Source organism: Ovis aries, chromosome 4 (assembly GCF_016772045.2).
Source record: "Ovis aries strain OAR_USU_Benz2616 breed Rambouillet chromosome 4, ARS-UI_Ramb_v3.0, whole genome shotgun sequence".
Classification (NCBI taxonomy): Eukaryota; Metazoa; Chordata; class Mammalia; order Artiodactyla; family Bovidae; genus Ovis; species Ovis aries.
Genome location: NC_056057.1, coordinates 60,154,468 through 60,177,599, shown reverse-complemented (window position 1 = coordinate 60,177,599; position 23,132 = coordinate 60,154,468).

Below are 23,132 nucleotides of genomic sequence, written 5' to 3'. Positions count from 1 at the left end.
CTAGGCAACCTGACAATACTCAGATACCTAAGTATCTAGGCTCATTTTTGCAGATTCTTGCTTGTCACTCCTGTTCCCTTTCATTAAAGTTTTCATTTATACCTCAATGATCATATTCAAAAGTAAATTCTATCTAATTTATTATTCCAGGTAAAGAAGTAAAATACATATTTACACATAAATACCATTTAAATGGCTGCATAAGGAAGAAATACTTCTAACAGTTCCATTCTTGGAATAAGTTATGAAAAATAAAATGGTTAAAATTCTGTTTTGACAAATCATGTGGTTTAGAAACTCAAAAATCTCTGCTGCCACTTGGTTGGTATTTCTTTTGACACATTCTGAAATGATGCTCAGATAATTTGCTTCTTTGCTCCACCTGGCTTGACAACTGAAAGGTATTTTGTGCTGGTCTTCTATGAAAAGCCCTGTGTCCACTTCAGTGGCTCCAAAATGAATCAGTTCGACTCCCGGATATGAATGATTCATTGGATCTTATCTCCCTCATGCTGGCTGCTTTGGTGCTCAATTCCATAATATAATGATTTCTAAATACCGAGTCCAGATGTTCCCCTGGGATAAGCCAGGCAGTGAGAATACAGGTGTGTGAAAGGATGAAGTATGTTTTATTCTGAATTTTTAACTTGAAATAATTGCAGTTAGGGCTTATAGTCAGAACATGCTAAAACTTTTAATGCATTTATTTAGGCATCCCTTTACTTTTCACCTGCATGATTATATATGAAAATAAAAATAAAAATCTGTGGCTCAGTGATATACAGAAAATAAATGAGCTAATCAATAGAGTTGCCAACATAGTTGTTATCTTAAATTTGGCCTTACACCTGTCTAAAATTTCAGAAAAGATTGCGAATCTCCTGCCTTTACTGGTTAATAAGAAAATCAAGTGGCATTAAATAAAAAGTAGCGATCTAATGCCAGATCAAGCAGTCTTTTATGCTCACTGACTCTAGATTGAGCTGTAACTACCGACAGGGAGGAATGACCTTGTTTTAACATTAACTATGCATGAAGGTCATTTTTGTGGTTTCCAGAAATTCTTACTATTAAACGTGAATTGATTTTAAATTAATCACTATTGAGGTTAATCCTTAATTGTATGTGTATATATACATATTTCAAAAATATATATAATTATAAATTATAATAAAAGTATATTGCAGCTAATAGCTTTATAAAAGCCTAACTTTGTACCAGAATGTTTAAAGATCCCAGGGCACCATCAGCCAGATATCCTCTTAGATAAAAAAAACAAAACAATAGAGATGTGCAATTCATATAAATACATACAGATGTAACCCTGGAAATCTATTATTTTTCTTGCAGGATACATTCTTTCTCAACAGTAATAAAATTTATACAATTGCTAAATCAAACAGATGTAGCTTGCATTGTGTCTAAAAGCCACCAAATCTGGATTCTGGAAGAATTAGCCCTTGTGTCAAAACTGTAAGCCCTGCACTAGCTTCACAGACGTTTATGCTGCTGTGAAGGGATAAATGAAGGTGAAGTTAGATCTCAATCTACATTTTAAACTTTCCCAAATGAAAGGAAACATTTGCAGAGCAAGAAGCATGTAATGCCTTTCATACCAATTAAGAAATTCTCAGGACTGTGTGCAGGACACAGAAATTCTGGTAGCTGGGATACTAAGATATGAAGTGAGTCGACCAAAGCTTTTCTGAAGACCTGGACTATTTTCTAAAAATCTAACAAAATCTGATCCAACAAAATATGTTGATCTTATTTTTTAATATTATAAATCCAGTATTTAAAAGAGTTGAGTATTAAAAATCTGTCAACCATCATTTCATTCAACATAGAGAACTATAAATATTTTCATTCATAAAGACACATGTATGTATATATGCACACACACACACACACACACACATATATATATACCGACACCCTAACTCCTTTTGAAAAACAAAATCATATAGTACACATGCTTTGCAAACTGCCTTTCTAATTTTAAAATAAATCATGAATGCCTTGTGGGTTACAGTAGACACTGTTAGCTACCTCAAAATTAAAAGGAAACTTTTGATTTTCTGATTAAGTAAGATGGATACAACTAGCTTGCTTCTTTCCTTTCCCCTCCCCTACCATCTTCTGACTTGCATATAGATGTGAAGGTTGATGCTATAGTAGCCATCTTGGGAGGATTAGAGAAAGGCAAAGAGCATCACAGAGGTACTATCCCTGAACCTAAGCTAGCCCTGACTACTTAAATTCTTTGACTTAGTTTATTAGCAGAAAAATAAGTTATTAAAGCCATTGTGATTGAGTTTTCTGTTATTTGAAGTCAAATACATGCCTTCTATTTTTAATCTACCTTTGATTTTTCTTAAAGATAGGATACATACCCCTGATATAATGATTACAAAATTGAATTTCAAACAGTTTAGGACAAGGCACTGCTGCTGCTGCTGCTGCTAAGTCACTTCAGTTGTGTCCGACTCTGTGTAACCCCATAGACAGCAGCCCACCAGGCTCCCCTGTCCCTGGGGTTCTCCAGGCAAGAACACTAGAGTGGGTTGCCATTTCCTTCTCCAAGGACAAGGCACTAAATAATATTAAATCATATAGCAAAAGTTTATATCATTTTGCTTTATTGTAGTTATTCTGAAGAGATGATAAGAAGTTCTGACTTAAATTACAAATTTTTGCTAATCATCCGTTTGAAAAATGCCTTGTAACAGACTTAGCTGAAAATTAACAATTTTGCTTTGATATTTTGTTATCATTACTCTTTATTCATATTAAGCAATACTGGTTTCTACTTTTGATGAGAGTGGATTTAGGAAGACATATTAAGAAAATATCAATTCAGTTGTCACATGCATATGAGAAAATCTTAAATGTGGAATAGCAAATAATTAAATTTGGGAAACACAATTTTCTACTATATCACTTTTAAAAGTTATATACTATATTCTCATAAGGTTATATTTGATGGTAACATTTAAAACGTTTTAACAACTGGTATATTGTGGTTGCCAACCATCAACTAATGATCATAAAGCAAATACAGAAACAGATGCCAACATAAACAACCGGGATTGTTGCTGAGTACAAGCTGCATATCTATCCTGGTTGTATCAACAGTGCATTTAATCAATTAACCTCTTAGCAAGTATTTAAATTGTAACACACTAATGCCTAAATCATTGCTTAATATATTTGCCAAATAAGTCCTTGATTATTTCCTCAGGATAAATGACTAAAGGTAAATTTCTGAGAAACAGCATAAACATTTTTAAGCATTTCATATGTATTTGCCTAATTAGCCCCAGAATGCTTGTAGCAGTTATATTCTCACAATACCATAGCAGATATAATTTTTTCTGAATCTTTCTAGCATGTTTTTGTACACTCAAAAAACCAGAGGAATAAAAGAATATTAATATATTAATATTAACATACACTAGTGTTCTCTCTCTTCCTCTTATACATACACACACAGAGAGAGTTTTGGTTTTGTTATTGAAATGAGCTTATTTGTTCATAATACTTCACTATATTATATTTACTTTATTTAACTTATAAAATATTATATCATAGATCAGTTCAGTTCAGTCTCTCAGTCGTGTCCGACTCTTTGACACCCTTTAGCAGCATACCAGACTTCTTGTCAATCTCCAACTCCTGGAGCTTACTAAAACTCATGTCCATTGAGTCGGTGATGCCATCCAACCGTATCTTCTGTTGTACCCTATCCTGCCACTTTCAATCTTTCCGAGCATCAGGGGCTTTTCAAATAAGCCAGTTCTTTGCATCAGGTGGAAAAGTATTGCAGTTTCAGCTTCAACATCAGTCCTTCCAATGAATATTCAGGACTGATCTCATTTAAGATAGACTGAGTGGATCTCTTGGCAGTCCAAGAGACGCTCAAGAGTCTTCTCCAAAACCACAGTTTAAAAGAATTAATTCTTCGGTGCTCAGCTTTCTTTATAGTCCAACTCTCACATTCATACATGACTACTGGAAAAACTATAGCTTTGACTAGATGGACCTTTGTTAGCAAAGTAATATCTCTGCTTTTTAATATACTGTCTAGGTTGGTCATAGCATTTCTTCTAAGGAACAAGGGTCTTTTAATTTCATGGCTGCAATCACCATCTGCAGTGATTTTGGAGCCCCCCAAAATAAAGTTTCTCACTGTTTCCATTGTTTCCCCATCTATTTGCCATGAAGTGATGGGCCCGGATGCCATGATCTTTGTTTTTTGAATGTAAAGTTTTAAGCCAACTTTGTCACTCTCCTCTTTCACTTTCATCAAGAGGCTCTTTAGTTCTTTGCTTTCTGTCATAAGAGTCGTGTCATCTGCATATGTGAGGTTATTGATGTTTCTCCCGGCAATCTTGATTCCAGCTTATGCTTCATCCAGCATTCTGAATATAAGTTAGGCAAGAAAGGTGACAATATACAGCCTTGTTGTACTCCTTTCCCAACTTGGAACTAGTCTGTTGTTCCATGTCCAGTTGTAACTGTTGCTTACTGACCTGTATACAGATTTGTCAAGAAGCAGATCTAGTGGTCCGGTATTCCCATCTCTCTTTTTTTTTTTTTTCAGGAGAAGGAAGGATTTATTACTCACAGCAAGTATGGAGAACACTGGGGATCTTTCTCAAAGCAGTGTAAAGACAGCAAAAGTGGGGAAATTTCAAGGTAACTGTACATGCATATTCATTAAGGGGATTGAGCAGAGGGGAATTCATCATAGAATTGAGACAAAGGTTGACAGCAGTCCAAGCTTTAGTTGATTGAAGTCATGAAGGTCAGGAAAGGTCAAATGCATCATCCCTCAGGTTCCAGTTGATCTGGTGGTTGAGGTTTCACCAAATCTTTACCATTGAAACAGTCTTTATTGCAGATGTATTATCTTTACTATTGCTTCTCTTGATTGATAACAGTCCTGCATTCTTTTGTTTCCTTAAGATTATTAATTACTGGGACATCCCTGGTGGTCCAGTGGCTAAGAGTGTGCTCCTATTCCCATCTCTTGAAGAATTTTCCACAGGTTGTTTTGATGCACACAGTCAAAGGCTTTGGCTTAGTCCATAAAGCAGAAATAGATGTATTTTTAGAACTCTATTGCTTTTTCAATGATCCAAAGGATGTTGCCAATTTGATCTCTGGTTCCTCTGCCTATTCTAAATCCAGCTTGAACATGTGGAATTTCATGGTTCATGTACTATTGAAGCTTGACTTGGAGGATTTTGAGCATTATTTTGCTAGCGTGTGAGATGAGTGCAATTGTGTGATAGTTGAAACATTCTATGGCATTGCCTTTCTTTGGGATTGGAATGAAAACTGACCTTTTCCAGTCCTGTGGCCATTGCTGAGTTTTCCAAATTTGCTGGCATATTGAGTGCAGCACTTTCACAACATCATCTTTTAGGGTTTGAAATAGCTCAACTGGATTTCCATCACCTCCACTAGCTTTGTTTGTAGTGATGATTAAGGCCCACTTGACTTTACATTCCAGGATGTCTGGCACTAGGTGAGTGATCATACCATCATGATCATCCCATCATGATCATCTGAGTTGTGAAGATCATTCTGTGTAGCTTTTCTGTGTATTCTTGCCACCTCTTTTAATATCTTCTGCTTCTGTTAGGTCCATACCATTTCTATCCTTTATTGAGCCCATCTTTGCATGAAATGTTCCCTTGGTATCTAATTTTCTTGAAGAGATCTCTAGTCTTTCCCATTCTGTTGTTTTCCTCTATTTCTTTGCATTGATTGCTGAAGAAGGCTTTCTTATCTCTCCTTGCTATTCTTTGCAACTCTGCATTCAAATGAGTATATCTTTCCTTTTCTCCTTTGTCTTTAGCTTCTCTTCTTTTCTCAGCTATTTGTAAGGCCTCTGCAGACAGCCATTTTGCTTTCTTTGCATTTCTTTTCCTTGGGGATGGTCTTGATTCCTGTCTCCTGTACAATGTTACAAACCTCTGGCCATAGTTCTTCAGACAGTCTGTCTATCAGGTACTAAACCCTTAAATCTGTTCTCACTTCCACTGTATTATCATAAGGGATTTGATTTAGGTCATACCTGAATATTCTAGTGGTTTTCCTACTTTCTTCAATTTAAGTCTGAATTTGGTAGTAAGTAGTTCATGATCTGAGCTACTATCAGCTCCTGGTCTTGTTTTTGATGACTGTATATAGCTTCTCCATCTTTGGCTTCAAAGAACATAATCAGTCTGATTTCGGTATTGACTATATGGTGATGTCCATGTGTAGAGTCTCCTCTTGTGTTGTTGGAAGAGTGTGTTTGCTATAACCTGGGTGTTCTTTTGGCAAAACTTATGGGGCTTCCCTGGTGGCTCAGAGGTTAAACGCCTGCCTCCAATGTGGGAGACCTGGGTTTGATCCCTGGGTTGGGAAGATCCCCTGGAGAAGGAAATGGTAACCCACTACAGTATTCTTGCCTGGGGAATCCCATGGACGGAGAAGCCTGGTAGGCTACAGTCCACGGGGTCACAAAGAGTCGGACACGACTGAGCGACTTCACATACACACTATGAGCCGTTGACCTGCTTTATTTTGTATTCCAAGGGCATATTTGGAGGTTACTCTAGGTATCTCCTGTCTTCCTACTGTTGTATTCTGTTCCTTATAATGAAAAGGCCAGCTTTTTTGGTTGTTTGTTCTAGAAGGTCTTGTAGGTCTTCATAGAACTTTTCAACTTCAGCATTACTTGTTGGGGCACAGACTTGAATTACCGTGATACTGAATGGTTTCCCTTTAAACAAACAGAGATCATTCTTTCATTTTTGAGATTGCATCCAAGTACTACATTTCAGACTATTGTTGACTATGATGGCTACTCCATTTCTTCTAAGGGTTGCTTTCCCATGTAGTAATATCATAGTAGTCTTCCAATTTAATGTAATTCATCTAGCTAATTATTTCAAACTTTTAGTCTATTTTAAATTATAAAAGTCATACACACAATTTTTGTAACAAGTTAAACAATGCTAAAATGTAAAAATAAAATGAAATAATCTCACTTCCCTCTTCAAATATAACTACCTCAAAGTTATCTTTATTAATATAGATATATCATATCTTTCTCCATGTTTAAACACAAATGTGCCAACACACACAGGCATATATAGGTACTTTATCTGCTGCTGATGCTGCAAAAAAATATGATTCTGCAAATATACAGTGCATCATTTTTATCTTTAGTATAACATCTGTATTCCTTACACAAAAAATGTGAGCAATATAACTCATTTAATAGCTGAGTAATATTTTACAATGTTGTTTGTTGTGTCTTTCAGTCACTAAGTCATGTCCAACTCTTGGTGACTCCATTGACTGCAGCGTGCCATCTTCCCTGTCCTTCACTATCTCCTGGGGTTTGTTCAAATTCATGTTCATTGAGTCAGAGATGCTATATAACCACTAATAGCCTATAATTAATTCAAATGTTTTGTTATAGGCATATATGCTTCCAGTTTCCAACTTTTTTACTCCATTGAAAAATGTCCCTGTAGACATTCACTTTTCTATTGTGTTTGTTTGTTTGATTTTCCTCTAGGCTAGAGATGCCCCCACTACCACTTCACACACACCAAAATAGGATTGTTAAGTCAGAGTATCTACATTTTTAACTACAGAATAAGTGAGGAGATCAAGTTTACCCATGAAATATTCCAATATACACGTTTATCGATTTAATAGGTTTACTAGTCTTTTTAAAACTATGCTGATATAATACATTTTTAAAAATGTCATTTTACTGTGAGTTATCTACCATGAAGTAGAGAAAGTTTTTCCTTTCTTTCTTTTCCATTTTTTTAAAATTTTCAGTGTACTTTTAAAGTTTTTATGCTTTTGAATTTATAAAGCTTTTTAATATATCTGTTAGTGATATTAACTTTCATTTTCAATAAATGCTGCAGGTTCTTTATTAGTCTATCATTTGTCTTTTAGCTTTTCTTAGTGTATATTTACCATTTTAATTATCAAGTTGCATTTTTTATGTAATAAAATATATATATTTTTAAATGCAGATTCTTAAACAATAAAGATTTTATTTCTGTGTCAAGTGTGAGACATTTAACTGCATTTTCTCTAAGCTGGACAGGCAATTGTTCCAGTTCATTTATTGAGCAAATTATCATTTTCCAACTGACCTTTGCTAGTGCTGTGCTTCATACACCACTAATTTTTAAGAGAATCTTACAGTCATCAGACTGGTACCTTAATGTCCAAAGTAGGAGGAGTATTTATATCATAGAACCAAGCAATCAATAGATTGGGCTCCTTCCAAGCAATCTGTTGTGAAACATTCATTGTCCATCACTTCTTTGGTTATATGCGGTTCCCTCATATCCTCTGGCTTATCCTTGGACTCAGTATTTTGATTCATTCATCTATTTGCTTTAGTTCAGTTCAGTTGCTCAGTTGTATTCAACTTTTTGTGAGGCCATGAACTGCAGCACGCCAGGCCACCCTGTTCATCATCAACTCCCAGAGTCCACCCAAACCCATGTCCATGGAGTCGGTGATGCCATCCAACCATCTAATCCTCTGTCATCTCCTTCTCCTTCTGCCCTCAATCTTTCCCAGCATCAGGGTCTTTTCAAATGAGTCAGCTCTTCGCATCTGGTGGCGAAAATATTGGAGTTTCAGCTTCAACATCAGTCCTTCCAGTTCACTTCAGTTCAGTTCAGTTCAGTTCAGTTCAGTCGCTCAGTTGTGTCTGACTCTTTGTGACCCCATGAATCGCAGCACGCCAGGCTCCCTGTCCATCACCAACTCCCGGAGTTCACTCAGAGTCACATCCATCGAGTCAGTGATGCCATCCAGCCATCTCATCCTTGATCATCCCTTTCTCCTCCTGCCCCCAATCCCTCCCAGCATCAGAGTCTTTTCCAGTGAGTCAACTCTTCGCATGAGGTGGCCAAAGTACTAGAGTTTCAGCTTTAGCATCATTCCTATAAAGAAATCCCAGGGCTGATCTCCTTCATAATGAACTGGTTGGATCTCCTTGCAGTCCAAGGGACTTTCAAGAGTCTTCTCCAACACCACACTTTAAAAGCATCAATTCTTTGGCACTCAGCATTCTTCACAGTCTAACTCTCACATCCATACATGACCACTGGAAAAACCATAGCCTTGACTAGATGGACCTTTGTTGGCAAAGTAATGTCTCTGCTTTTGAATATGCTATTTAGGTTGGTCATAACTTTTCTTCCAAGGAGTAAGCGTCTTTTAATTTAATGGCTGCAATCACCACCTGCAGTGATTTTGGAGCCCCCAAATTAAAGTCTGACACTGTTTCCCCCTCTATTTCCCATGAAGTGATGGGACCAGATGCCATGATCTTTGTTTTCTGAATGTTGAGCTTTAAGCCAACCCTTTCACTCTCCTCTTTCACTTTCATTAAGAGGCTTTTTAGTTCCTCTTCACTTTCTGCCATAAGGGTGGTATCATCCGCATATCTGAGGTTATTGATATTTCTCCCGGCAATCGTGATTCCAGCTTGTGCTTCCTCCAGCCAGTGTTTCTCATGATGTACTCTGCATAGAAGTTAAATAAGCAGGGTGACAATATACAGCCTTGATGTACTCCTTTTCCTATTTGGAACCGGTCTGTTGTTCCATGTCCAGTTCTAACTGTTGCTTCCTGGACTGCATATATGTTTCTCAAGAGGTAGGTCAGGTGGTCTGGTATTCCCATTTTTTTCAGAATTTTCCACAGTTTATTGTGATCCACACAGTCAAAGACTTTGGCATAGTCAATAAAGCAGAAATAGATGTTTTCCTGAAACTCTCTTGCTTTTTCCATGATCCAGCGGATGCTGGCAATTTGATCTCTGATTCCTCTGCCTTTTCTAAAACCAGCTTGAACATCTGGAAGTTCATGGTTCACGTATTGCTGAAGCCTGGCTTGGAGAATTTTGACCATTACTTTACTAGCATGTGAGATGAGTGCAATTGTGTGATAGTTTGAGCATTCTTTGGCATTGCCTTTCTTTGGGATTGAAATGAAAACTGACCTTTTCCAGTCCTGTGGCCATGGCTGAGTTTTCCAAATTTGCTGGCATATTGAGTGCAACACTTTCACAGCATCATCTTTCAGGATTTGAAAGAACTCAACTGGAATTCCATCACCTCCACTAGCTTTGTTCTTAGTGATGCTTTCTAAGGCCCACTTGACTTCACATTCCAGTATGTCTGGCTCTAGGTGAGTGATCACACCATCTTGAACTTGAAGCTCTTTTTTGTACAGTTCTTCTGTGTATTTTTGCCACCTCTTCTTAATATTTTCTGCTTCTGTTAGGTCCAGACGATTTCTGTCCTTTATCAAGCCCATCTTTGCGTGAAATGTTCCCTTGGTACCTCTAATTTTCTTGAAGAGATCTCTGAAGTACGTACTTTGTGCTAAAAATAATTTTGACAAGTCATCACTCTCAAATTGACCGAAACAAATAAAAATGTTGTTCTTATCAAAGTCTATTACATTGATATATTAATTTGGGAATAATAGATTTTTTCATGTTTTTAAAAAAATCTTCCATTCAGCAATTCATTTCTCCTTTATTTAGGGCATTAGTATTTTAGAGAAATCAATTATTGACCTCTTTAGGCTCAGTGTAATAAATCTACTCATTTGACTGATTTTATTTAAATTGTACCACTGATATTGAGAGTTCACTCCCATTTCAAATTGCAAATGCATAAAAACCTGAAGGAAATGGTGCCCATTTTTATGTAGTTTCCATAACGTAATCTAATAATCTGGAGACAATTGCTGAGTAGTTTTTCTATCTATCATCTGTCTATCTAAGTTCTATAATTAATATGGCAAATAATTGAACAGAACAGTTGCCAATATAATAACTTAAGGACTGTCTTAGTCAAAGCTACTGGCATTTCTGGCAGTTCTCAGAGATGATTGTCTCCGCTCCCTAAGTGACACTGTTCATATCGCTGTATGTTATCAACACATCTGACCAAAACTTTAATATTTTATCATCTCCACCCGTCATAATGTGTGCAGAGAGGAGAAACCAATTTGGTGGAAAGGGACGTTTTTTCTCATGGTTTTTAAGAAGTTTCAGGGATGAAGTTATTCCTCTAACTTGTCCATGAGAAACATAACAAAAAGCCTTGTGTGTCACTTACTGTTAATAAATATGAAAAGAATATGATGGATGAATCCCAGAAGGAAGATTGAAGTGTGGGGGGAAATGCTTTTGACTTCTTTGGCATTAACTTACTGATAAAATATTGTACTGAGAGACAAATGAAGTTCTGAATAAGTCTGAATAACTGAATTTTAAAGAGAGGAAAGAAAATGGAAATTTGCTCTAGATATGTATGGGCTTCCCTCATAGCTCAGTTGGTAAAAAATCCACCTGGAATGCAGGAGACCCCAGTTCCATTCCTGGGTTGGGAAGATATGCTGGAGAAAGGATAGGCTACTCACCCCACTGTTCTTGGGCTTCCCTTGTGGCTCAGCTGGTAAAGAATCCGCCTGCAATGTGGGAGACCTGGGTTTGATCCCTGGGTTGGGAAGATCCCCTGGGGAAGGGAAAGGCTACCCACTCTAGCATTCTGGCCTGGAGAATTCCATGGAGTATATAGTCCAGGTGGTCGCAAAGAATCAGACACAACTGAGCGATTTATACCTTCGCTTTCATAGGTATGTATGTAATGTATGCATGCAAGGGATTTCCCTGGTAGCTCAGATGGTAAAAAATCTGCCTGCAATGCAGGAGACCTCAGTTTGATTGCTGGATTGTGAAGATACCCTGGAGAAGGGTTAGGCTACCAAGTCCAGTATTCTTGGACTTTCCTGGTGGCTCAAACGGTAAGAAATCGGCTGAAATGCGGAGACCTGGATTCAATTCCTGAGTTGGGAAGATCCCTTGGAGGGCATGGCAACCCACTCCAGCATTCTTGCCCAGAGGATACAACGAACAGAGGAGCCTGATAGGCTATAGTCCACAGGGTCACAAGGAGTTGAACATGACTGATACAGCTTAGCCTGCACATATGTAAAGAGTAAAGTAAAAACTTCACAGACACATTTGTTCTTTAAATAGTAGATACTGTAAGGGCTAATGACACCTTGGAAAAGCTGGTGGTGGGATTTGTTTTCACAAATGAGATTTAGGTTATTTCAGAGAACTCCCACTTTCGAAAGTTCACTATATGCCACTTCACTTACATTAGTACATGTTTCCGCAAACCAAAAAAAAAAAAAAAAAAGAAGAGGATTTTAGCTTTCACACACACACACAAAAAGGCAAAAAGCGATGCTAGTGTTCAGTGTTTGTTTTGTAGCAAGTGTTACAGGAGGCAGTGAGACAGACACCGCTAAGCTCCCTCCAAAACTACACTCAGCATCTCAGCATTAAGTTACCCTAACTTTGAACTGTGTCTGTGAGCCTTCGTGCTTGATCTTGATTTATTTTGTGCAGCCGTTAGCAAGATGTGTTGCATCGTAATTGCTTCTTTGCTTCATGCCATTCCCGCTTAGAAAAGGTTTCATGGGCATGCTCTTTTTCCAGAAAGCTGGAAACTTTGGATTTAGTCATTTTCATCTACTATCCTCTGTGAACAGGAGAAAAGGTGCAATCCACAACTGGAAATAATGAACACAAGTATTGCATATGTGTTTAGTCAGTAATACGACCTCGTATCTTTTCCAAATTTTTTGTTTGTTTTTCAATAAAGATAACATGGAGGATGTGTGTGTATGTATAAGTGGCTGTTTGTAATGAAACTGAAATCAAAACCTTTCATTAATCTTAACTTTAGAGTCTATTTGAACTTCACTTAATATTAGATCATCACCATGTCTAAGAGATTCTGGGTTCTTTTCTTGGTGAGACTTACATTAGGTGGCCAAATTCTTATACCTGATGAATATACAACAACAGTTGGTCCATCCTTCCTACAATATTGCCTTATAATTTATGGGTGAATTTCTGAAGGCAAATATGCCTATGTTGTAGAGAATTGATAGCCATTTCCCTCATAAGAAGATAATGACTCACAAGAATGTAAGGTGTAACATGGGTAATATAGTCAATAATACTGTAATAACTCTGTACGGTGACAGATGGTAAATAGACTTGGTGGTGATAATTCTGTAATACATAAAAATATTGAATCACTATATTGAACATCTGAAACTAATATAATACTATATATAAATGATATTCTAATAAAGAAAAATTTACAAGATTATTATCATTATCTCTATTAAGTGTAGTAGCAGTAACAGCAACAGTAGTAGTAATAGCAATAGCCAATTATATATTTGCATAATCTTATCTAAAGGGTATCATGTTTTGATTATTCCAAAATTAATTGGCTCATAACAAAGACCAAGCTGATGGCCTAAGAGAATCTATACTAAGAACTTAAATTCTATCATGGAATAATGTGTCTCTCAGGGCCAAACTGATAACTAGGTTAATATTTATAATGTGTATATATATATATATATATATATGTATATATATATACACACACACTCACATATATACACATATATATATAAGCAGCATAAATGAAATGTTTATTTTAGTTAGCAAATGAAAAGTATCAGCAAATGAAAAGACAAAATATAGAATGAGATAAAATATTGCAAATGATGCAGCTGACAAGGATTTAATACTCAAAATACACAAACAGCTCATATAGCTGAATATAAAAAAGGAAAACAACCCAACCCAAAACAACCCAAACAATCAAAACATGGGTATAAGATCTAAATATATATTTCCCCAAAGAAGACAGAAAGATGGCCAACAGGCACGTGAGAAGATGCTCAACGTGGCAATTATTAGAGAAATGTAAATCAGAAGTTCAGGGAGGTATAACCTCACTGGTCAGAATGACCATCATCAAAAAGTCTACAAATAATAAATGCTGGAGAGAATGTGGAGAAAAAGAAACTCCCCCAACACAGTTGGTGTGAATGCAAATTGGTACAGCTGCTATGAGAACATATGGAGATTCTTTAAAAAACTAAATATAGAGCTATGATAAGATCCTTCAATCCCATATATCCAGAGTACACTCTAATTTGAAAAGACAAATGCATGCCAATGTTCACTGCAACACCAGTTACAACAGCCAAGACATGGAAGCAACCTAAATGTCCATTGACAGATAAATAAAGATGTGGTGTGTGTGTGTGTGTGTGTGTGTGTGTGTGTGTGTGTGTGTGTATAATGGAGTATTACTCAGCTATAACAGAAAATGAAACGATGCCATTTTCAGCAACACAGATAGGCCTAGAGATTATCACCATAAGTGAAGCAAGCCAGACAGAGAAAGATGAGTATTCTATGATACCACTTGTACGTGAAATATAAAAAGAATAATACAGTGAACTTGCACACAAAACAGAAATAGATCCACAGACACAGAAAACAAATTTATGGATAGCAAAAAGGGAAGGAAGGAGAGTAGATATAAATTACAAATGTAGAATTAACAGATATAGTTGTAATTTATATCTACTCTCCTTCAAGGAAATGGCAACCCACTCCAGTGTTCTTGCCTGGAGAATCCCTGCGACGGGGGAGCGTGGTGGGCTGCCATCTATAGGGTTGCACAGAGTCGGACACGACTGAAGCGACTTAGCAGCAGCAGCAGAATTAACAGATACAAACTCCTATACCTAAAATAGATAAGGAACAAGGATGTACTCTATAGCACAGAGAATTATATTCAATATCTTATAATAACATAATGGAAAATAATCCCCCCAAACATATGACAGAATCACTTTGCTGTATATCTGAAACTAACACAATATTATAAATTAAATATGCATCAATAAAAATGCACACTCTTACAAGAGTTCAGAGGGTCCCAATTTCTATAAATGTTTTGAAGAATCTAAGGTACCCGTCCTTAAGCTGAGAGTCAATGCCAACCAAATACAGTATAAATATGGGGACTATAGAGAATACCTGGCTGGGTTCAAACGCAAATTCCCCACTGTCTTGTCTGGCTTCCCCCTCGGCTTCTCTCTGACATTATCCCTTACCTCCCTCTGGGGCTCACTGCACTTCAGCCATGTGGCTTGCTCTTGATACATTTTCCATTATGTATTTTCCCTCTTTATACCTGGTGATATTCCTTTTTCCTGAAGACTAATCTGCTATTAATACAGCCTTCAAGATTTCTTCTGATTTGCATTATCAAGATCTGGACACAAATCTCACTTGGGATTTGCTTAGCTTCTTGAATCTGCAAACTCACATCTTTTACCTGTGCCAAAATCCTACATATATTTGGATTTTATTTTGTTCCATTGTTCTTTTGGTCTATTCTTGTGCTAATACCAGTTTATTTTAATCATTTAATAAGTCTTGATGTTTGGGAGTGTATATTCTATAAATAAGAAGCCCCCAGATAGATAAGAGAAGCAAAAATCAAAGAAAAAATGGAAAATAAACAACAAAATGAAATATTTAATTGCTAACATACCAATGTTCAGTTGCTCAGTTGTGTCTGACTCTTTGCACTATAGCCCACCAGACTCCTCTGTCCGTGGAATTTTCCAGGAAAGAATACTAATGAGAGCGGCCATTTCTTACTCCAAAACATACCAATATTTAATATACATGTCTAAATTCACCAACCCAAGACAAAGACTACCCAAGGCAGTGAAAGTTCCATTCTTTTCAATTTCTACCTGGACTTATATAAGAATCCTTGCAATTTCTTTTTTTTTTTTTAATTTTGTTTTTCATCATTGCCACTGGACAGCCAGGGAACTCCCTGGGACATCTTTCCAAATGCTTTAATTTTTAATTGCAAAATAATTTAAATACTTTCAGATAAAGGCTTAGAATTTTCATATACATGGTATCTTCAAACACTTCAAATAGACAAGTTAAATACAAATGTCTATTTCACATTTCTGCAGCATGTAATTATATACAAGATTATCAAGCCAAAGAAGACATATTATAGAAACTGTAGAAAAATATAAAATATGGCTGGCAGTTTTGGCATTTTTGACATTTTTAATTAGCTTATAAGCAGTAAGATATCAAGTTAGTTGCTAAGATGGTAAGTAGTGATTCTTGCTCCCTATAGATATCACACACTCATTAATCTATTTGCTGCTGCTGCTACTGCTAAGTTGCTTCAGTTGTGTCCGACTCTGTGCTACTCCATAGACAGCAGCCCATCAGGCTCCCCCATCCCTGGGATTCTCCAGGCAAGAACACTGGAGTGGGTTGCCATTTCCTTCTCCAATCTATTTGCTGGTTGAGTATAATTTTTAAATGTCATGGTTGATTTGTGAATTGAAGTACAGTGTAATAGTTAGATGCTGAATCCTACCATGAAAATACTCATTTTGTACAATTCTTTCAGTACAGGTGTAGCTTTTACTTACTAATATGACTCTGCAAGAATATCATTATTTTAACGATCTTTAGAATGTGACAATTTACTCTGTGATATATGTATTACTACCATTCTCACTAAGCTATCTGCCACATGATTGTCATTTAATGGAAGGAAGGCAGAGGACCCCTGAGCTTTCAATAAAAAAAGCCAATGGACTTGTAGATAGTGCCTACTGTGGTAAAATATTGAATATCATAACTTTAAAGTTAGAGGAATGAGAATATCAAAGGTGAAGAATGATTGAAAATGAATGTAGCTATCTTCTACTACATTCTTTTCAATTTCTACCTGGACTTATACAAGAATCCTTGCAATTTCTTTTTTTTTTTTTAATTTTGTTTTTCATCGTTACTAATATGCTTCTATTTGTAAACTCTTTTAAATAACTATGTCAAATTTAGACTCTGTGTGTGTGTATTCCTAACAAAGGAACACATATTCCTAACAAAGAATTAAAAATCCAAAATATGTACTATGGTAAATGCAGTTTGCCCATTACAGATTGGATAAAAGGCTGGACAGTAGAGAACTGGTAATTCACTTACCGAGCTGTATTGCTCCACTGAGAAGACTAATTGCCCAGAACAGTCAACCACATCACATAATTCTCATCTAGTTCAGTCTTCCTCTGCTGACAGCGTCTAATCAGGTGTCAACCTAAACCTCAGGAATCTATGAGGTTTTAGATAAGAATGGAGCCTTCTAAGTCTTCTCAGTTATCTAGCTTCTGTTTGATTGCAAAATATATATTCTTTTCTTTTAAAACCAAACATTTCTATCACTTCAAAGTAAAACATCTTACCCATTAACCAGTTTTTCCACAGTTCTACCTTGCCCACTACCACTTGCACAACCAACATCTTGTCTGTCTCTATGGATTTGTCTACTACGGATATTTCTTACAGACAGAATTTTATAATATTTGAGCTTTTGTGTATTGGTTTTTTGGCATAGCATAGTGTTTTTGAGGTTCATTCATATTGCAGTATGTTTCACAAATTGATTTTTATGGATGAATAATATTCATATTTATATAATTATGATGTGTTTTTCCATTCATCTGTTGCTGAACATTTGAGCTGTGTCTACATTTTGGCTATTGTGAGTACTGCTACTGTAACATGCATGTACTTATACTTATTTGAATATCCATTATCAATTATTTTGGATACATATCTAGATCTAAAAGTGGAATTTGGGGGCCATATTGTAATTTTATGCTTAACTTTTTAAGGAACCAGTAAATGTTTTTTCACCACAAATGAATCTTTTTACATTCTCATCAGGATTGTACAGCTGTGTTACTCTCTGTGCATTCTTGCCAACATATTTTCTTTTTGCTCTTGCAGTAGGTATAAAGTAATACCTGATATCGATAAATGAAATAGAAAATAGAAAACAGGGATTCTCAATGAAACCAAAAATTGTTTCTTTGAATCAACACAATTGGCAAAGCTTTGGCTAAACTGACAGAGAAAGCAAGAAGAAATAAAACATTTTTAATATTTTAGCTTACAACTGTATAGGTAGTGGAGATAGAAATCTAAATATAGGGGGCAAATACTTTATTCTAATTTATTACTTATTGTCCTACCATTCTAGTTTGTTATTCTATCCCTAATCTACCTCAAGATTTAATCTCAAACAATATATTTTAAAAGTTTTAAATTGCTTCTGTAATGTTAATCCAAGTATTTTCCTTTAGGAAGGAAGTAACATTCCTTTTTTACATTATCTATGTATATGAAAGAAAAGGTACACATACATAAATGCTTATGCAAGTTAACATCAGGTCATTTTGATTCTGTGCACATCTTTCTGTAAATAAAGAATGAATTTGTATAAAGAGTTTATAAAGCAATTTTAACTTATTCTGATTCAGATGTTTTCCTTTTTTGTTATATATGCTACATGTGTGCAAAATTAAGGTGAGAGAGCATTCACCCAGTAACAAGAGTCAGAATGCTTAGGACCAATTACTTCTTTAAAATTACACATAAATATTTCCATTCCTTTTGTTTGGGTGATGATGACAGCAATCAACAAAGCTCACCAATTAAAAGTAGCTGACAAAGAACTGGAAAGGCAAAGCAGATTGTTCCCTGTGCTAATTTACCTTAGTTTATTTCCTATTCAAAGTGGTGTGTTACACAGTCTAAAATAATTCAAAGTCCATATTCAGAGCAAAATTAAAAATTATATTAAGGCAAAGTTTGACAAATACGACAGTGTATCTGAATTTTGTTTTAAATTTGGATTCTACAATAGTATGGAAGAAACATGTGCTTAATACCCAAAAGACAAATTATAAAATTTCTTGGACATTGACCTGATATTCTCCATTTAACTATGAATAGTGTTTTCATTAGAGAAGAGTCAATATTGTACTTTAACTTTCTCAAAGTATTTTCAATGTCTGTAGAGTAATGGTGTTCTAAGGAGTATCTCTATAATGGTTTATAGCTCCTATTCCCTTTTTTGAAAATAATGCATTACAAATCTTTCTTGACTTAGAAATAGAGAGGAAGCCTATGTATTCTACCAGTGTTATCAAGAGACATATATTTCAGTGTGGGAATCTGCCCTCCGTGTTTTAAACCTCAAAATATAAATTGTTAACTAAACAACTCCATTAATTCTAAATATAATAGAGTTCTATTATCTACAAACCTTGCTGAATTAATTCCTTTTTGTACCTAAACAGTTTCTCAGAGTAATAAATTCAAATTACGATGTGTAAGGACTTCTTTTACCTGTCTTTAAAGAACTCCCCATTCACGCAGTTATAGTAAGTTTGAAAAGGGCTGATTTTAATTTTAGTTATAAGATCTAGCAATATCCTGCTTCCTTATATCTGCAAAGAGAATACTACACATCTTTTACATTATTGGGGAAAGAGTATAAGATAAAGAATATTAAAGTGTTCTGTCTGCTATAAAGATCTCTACCTATGAACATAATGCTTAAGGAACATTCTGAAATTTGGAGAACATGTCCAGCTGTTTGTGATTTCATAGAAATAAATCACATTTTTTAGCCTTCATATTTTCAAATTTAAAAAGCTCTGACTTTTTCAATTGTCCTTTTAGAAATTTCAGGCAAAACAAAGATTTATTAGTGGCCACTATCTACTGAGCACTTCACTAGCTATTTATATTCCATAGATGAACATGGCAAGATTCATCTCTTTACTTCCTTCGTAATCTCCTTATCACTTATTCAGTGCTTCTAACACTGTTCAACTGAAATTTGCTCTTGGTTGAATATTGTGATTATAGGCCTGAGGGAGAAACACTGGGAGTAAGCACGCCTGAGTTTGAGGAGAATATAGTCTGTCTTCCATTGTCCTTCAAAAGAGCAATGAATAGAACTGCCTGACTTTTTTTTTTTTTTCCCCAGTGTGATTGTCCATTATAAGAAAAAGATTTTGAGGTGGGTCTCCTGTAGACAACATATATAGGGGTCTTGTTTTTGTATCCATTCAGCCAGTCTTTGTCTTTTGGCTGGGACATTCAACCTATTTACATTTAAGGTAATTATTGATAAGTATGATCCCGCTGCCATTTACTTTATTGTTTTGGGTTCGGGTTTATACACTCTTTTTGTGTTTCCTGTCTAGAGAATATCCTTTAGCATTTGTTGGAGAACTGGTTTGGTGGTGCTGAATTCTCTCAGCTTTTGCTTGTCTGTAAAGCTTTTGATTTCTCCTTCATATTTGAATGAGATCCTTGCTGGGTACAGTAATCTGGGCTGTAGGTTATTTTCTTTCATCACTTTAAGTATGTCTTGCCGTTCCCTCCTGGCCTGAAGAGTTTCTATTGAAAGATCAGCTGTTATCCTTTTTGGGAATCCCCTTGTGTATTATTTGCTGGTTTCCCTTGCTGCTTTTAATATTTGTTTTTTGTGTTTGATCTTTATTAATTGACTTTTGAACTCTGTGGGAGAAGTAGAGGGTGGGATGATTTGGGAGAATGGCATTGAAACATGTATAATATCATGTAAGAAATGAATCACCAGTCTAGGTTCAATGCAGGATACAGGATGCTTGGGGCTGGTGCAGTGGGATGACCCAAAGAGATGGTATGGGGAGGGAGGTGGAAGGGGGGTTCAGGATTGGGAACTCATGTATACCCATAGTGGATTCATGTTGATGTATGGCAAAACCAATACAGTATTGTAAAGTAAAATATAAATAAATAAATAAAAATAATAAAAATTAAAAATTAAAAAAAAAGATATCCAGGAATGACCACATAAAAAAAAGAAAAAGATTTATTTCTAAAGATTTTATCCAATACATAAGTGTAATGAACATATCTCTACACAAATATCTTTTCACTTCTTACATGTACCCTAGTCAAGTTAAAAAGTTAATACACTAATGTGGAAACATGGGACATAAAAATATCATGAATGGATAAAAAGTGGGTGGGTAAGAAAATACATTTTTTCAAGACATGAGCACAGCATTGTAAATATTACATATTCTCCCACCCCCTCAGCAAGAAACTGTTTTCACAATTTGCCACCCAGAATGATATAGCCTTTTAGGATATATAGACATGATAGGAAGATCTCTCCCTTTGTCGTAAGTAAAAGCACATGTTTAGCCTTTTATGAATATAGTGAAGTTACAAAATGGTATATGGATCTGAAAACGTATTCAATATGCCTGCGTTTATAACTTCAAAGCCTTATCAGCAGTGTGGGGTTTCTTTGATCATGCACACTTGAAGGTGGTTATAAGCAAATTGCTAATTCATCTCTTAAAAATCTTGGATGCATGACAATTTGTATAGTAGTCTGAAAATACGATCTAAATCACCTGGAAGTCCACATTAGTGGTTAACTGTTTTCTCATAGTTTATGACTATGAGAAACATAGTCACTAAGAATATGCTATGTATATTAAAAAAAAAAAAAAAACCTGACAAGAAGGGTCCCTGGTTTGCAGTTCTTGACTTTCTGAAATGACTTTAGCTCTGTTGAGAAGAGATGACTTGTAGCATGGCTCTGCCATTTCAGTTCTTGCATGGTTTCTTGCATCCCTTATTCTTAACTATATTCTCTTATAGTTTATTAGTAATGAGCAAAGAAACAGGGAAATGAATGCAGATATTAAATATAATCTCGATATACATGACTAGATACATGAAACAAGTTTGTCCAAAAATGAGTTATCTAACAATTTTGTTGTCTCAACACCTATATTTGCTTATTAAGATTGTTTACAACTCTTGACAGTTTAAAAAAAATAGCGTTAAAAAATTACAACTTCATAGGATGCTCACATCTTTTGTTCCTTTCATTTATTTACTATTGTTGCCTTTGACACTCAGCTTCATATTGTTGAAACCATTCTTTTCTAGGCCAAATCATTTTTAAAAGGAAAAGGCAGTGCTATAAAAATCAATGAGTAATTCTAAACTGAGTAAGTAGTTCAACAGTGAAAGTCAAGATTGCTAATATAAAATGCACCATTTGAAATAGAAATTTAGGTCATGTCATTCTTTTCCTCTCTCATTGACAAAATGGGTCACTAACTCCTGAACCTCTACAGAGTTTCCTCATTTACTTTACTCAAAAAAACAAACAATAATAATACTAATAAAGGATTTAGCTGCAAGTAGATCACTTTTCACTTTCATGCATTGGAGAAGGAAATGGCAACCCATTCCAGTGTTCTTGCCTGGAGAATCCCAGGGACGGAGGAGCCTGGTGGGCTGCCACCTATGGGGTCACACAGAGTCGGACACAACTGAAGCGACTTAGCAGTAGATATGAAATACAGAACATATAAAATTTGAATATAAAACAATTTAAAAGTTACCAGAATCATGCTCTTAAGGACATATAATGGGATACAAAGCATCTTCCATGTTATCAGAAAATATGTTTAGCTTAGAGAAATTCAACATATTGAACACTCATTAACAAACTCTGACATTTTGTCGGGCATTTTTATTCAAATCCCACCCACCTGCCTAATCACCAGGTGGCAGTGTAGCAGCAGTCATCTGTATCTGTGAGAGGCCTCAATAAAAATGGCATTGCAATGATATTGATACTTGATAGAATTATTTGGGTGTAAAAATTTTTAAGTGTGATTCTCTCTTAGTATTAAAATAGTCCTACTTACACTTTCACAAATTGCCTTTTGCTTTGGGCAACTATATAGATAGTTACTTTCTCTAATTTCTAAACTACAAAAAATTGTATATATATCACCTAACTGTTCGTTGTCTTACAGTTTTAAATAGCAACGTTTTCTACATCATAACCGGAACTGAATCACATTTTTTTTTTAACTAGCACCTTTCAACAACTGGATTAAGGCAGGATTTCCCATTCTTTCAACAAACGCATATGCCAGGAGACTACAAACTTTTAAGACGAGGATTCTGACATTTCATTTTCTCTTATCTAAACTTCCCCAGCTGTCATTATGCCATCTGAGACAAGTTTTCAGTCTACAGTACTATCCTACTCTATCAATTCCTTTGTATTTGCACAATGTCTATTCAGCAGTTTAACCAGGACAAAAGAACCAATTTCAACATTTGATTTCAGATACTCAGGATTTATTATGTGTTTAAAGTATGTCTGAATTCTTCTTTTTTTGTAGATGGAAATTCAGAAATCCAGGTTATGTCATCTGATCCAATATCAACCAGTGAGTATAGTTCAAAA